This window comes from Physeter macrocephalus, chromosome 1 (assembly GCF_002837175.3).
Source record: "Physeter macrocephalus isolate SW-GA chromosome 1, ASM283717v5, whole genome shotgun sequence".
Lineage (NCBI taxonomy): Eukaryota > Metazoa > Chordata > Mammalia > Artiodactyla > Physeteridae > Physeter > Physeter macrocephalus.
The window spans coordinates 42,959,216-42,961,806 of record NC_041214.2 but is presented as its reverse complement, the minus strand read 5'-3'; positions in this window follow the sequence as shown (position 1 = coordinate 42,961,806).

Sequence of the window (2,591 nt, the reverse complement as noted above, 5' to 3'; positions counted from 1 at the left end):
CACCCAAATATAATTAGAAAAAGAAAGACAAACAAAACACAAGTCACTAGAAGGAAGGAAGTAATAAAGTTCAGAAAGAAAATAAACAAATATAGATTTAAAAAAATAGAAAAGATCAATGGAACCAAGAGTTGGTTTTTTGAAAATATAAACAAAATTGATAAACCTGTAGCCAGGCTCACTAAGAAGAAAAGAGAGAGGACCCAAATAAACAAAATAAGAAATGAAAGAGGGGAAATAACAACTGATACCACAGAGAAACCAAAAAATCATAAAAGAATACTATGACTAGTTATACATCAAAATATTGGACAACCTAGAAGAAATTAACAAATTTCTAAAAGCATGCAGCCTACCAATACTGAGTCAAGAAGAAACAGACAATTTGAACAGACTGATCAGTAGAAGTGAGATAGAATCTTTAATTTTAAAAACTTCCTGCAAACAAAAGTCCAGGGCCAAATGGTTTCAAAGGGGAATTCTACCAAACATGTAGAGAACAGTTAATATCTATCCTTCTCTAAAGAAAGTAAATATATACAGTGGTACATATATACAGTGAAATACTACTAAGCCACAAAAAAGAATGAAATAATGCCATTTGCAGCAACTTGGATGGACCTAGAGATTATCATACTAAGCGAAGTAAGTCAGAAAGAGAAAGACAAACAGCATATGATATCACTTATATGTGGAATCTAGAATAAGATGCAAAAGAACTTATCTACAAAACAGAAACAGATTCATAGATATAGAGAACAGACTTGTGGTTGCCAAGCAGGAGGAGTGGTGGGGGAGGGATAGATTGGGAGTTTGGGATTAGCAGATCCAAACTATTATATATTGATTGGACAAACAAGTTCCTACAGTATAGCACAGGGAACAATATTCAATGTCCTGTAATAAACAAAAAAAGACAAGAATATGAAAAAGAATGAATAAATATATATATTCATATATATAGTCATGTATATATATGACTAATCACTTTGCTGCACAGAAAAAATAAAAAAATAAAATAAAAAAAAAAAAGAAATGCTTCCAAACTCATTCTATGAGGCAACCATCACCCTGATACCAAAACCAGACAAAGATACCCCAAAAACAAATTACAGATCAAATCTCTGATGAACATAGATGTAAAAATTCTCAACAAAATGTTAGCACATGGAATTCAACAATATATTCAAAGAATCATATACCATGATCAAGTGGGATTTATCCCAGGGATGAAAGGATGGCTCAATATTCACAAATCAAACAATGTGATACACCACATTAACAAATTGCAGAATAAAAATCACATGATCATCTCAATAGATGCAGAAAAGGCTTTTGACAAAATTAAGCATCCATTTAGGATAAAAATTCAGTAAAGTGGGCGTAGATGGAACATATCTCAACATAATAAAGACTACAGATGACAAGCCCACAGCTAACATCATACTCAATGGTGAAAAGCTCAAAGCATTTAATCTAATATTAGCAACAAGGCAAGGATGACCACTCTTGCTACTTTTATTCAACATAGTATTGGAAGTCCTAGCCATAATAATCAGATAATTAATTAATTAATGGAATCCAAATTTGAAAAGAAGAAGTAAAACTGTGACTGTTTGCAGATGTCTGGATACTGTATACAGAAAATCCTAAAGATACCACCAAAAAATTATTAGAACTCATCAATGAATTCAGTAAAGTTGCAGGATACAAAATCAATATAAAAAATCTGTTGCATTTCTATACACTAACAACAAACTAACTATCTGAATGAGAAATTAAGAAAACAATCCCATTTACAATTACATCAAAAAGAATAAAATGCCTAGATATAAATCTAACTAAAGAAGTGAAAGACCTGTACTCCTAAAACTATACCACACTGATGAAAGAAACTGAAAGCAGCACAAAAAAAGGAAAGATAATCTGTGTTCATGGATTAGAAGAATTAATGTTGTTTCAATGACTATACTACCCAAGGCAATCTCTAGATTTAATGCAGTCCCTATCAAAATGCCAATGGTATTTCATCACAGAACTGAATAAATGACTCTAAAATGTGTATGGAAACAAAACAATCTTGAGAAAGAAAAGCAAAGCTGGAGGTATCATGTTCCTTGATTTCAAATTATACAACAAAGCTACAGTAATCAAAACAGTATGGTACTGGCACAAAAACTCACACATAGATCAATGAACAGAGTAGAGAGCTCAGAAATGAATCCACATTTATGAAGCCAATTAATCTACAAAGGAGGCAAGAATATACAATGATGAAAAGACAGTCTCTGCAAAAAATGGTATTGGGAAAACCAGACAGCAACATGCAAAAAAAAATCAAACTGGACTACTTTCTCACACTATATAGAAAAGTAAATTCAAAATGGATTAAAGACTTAAATGTAAGAGATGAAACCATAAAACTCCTAGAAGAAAACATAGGAAGTGGGCTCTTTGACATCAGTCTTAGCAATATTTTTTTAAGATATATCTCTTCAGGGCTTCCCTGGTGGCACAGTGGTTGAGAATCCGCCTGCCGATGCAGGGGACACGGGTTCGTGCACCGATCCGGGAAGATCCCACATGCCACG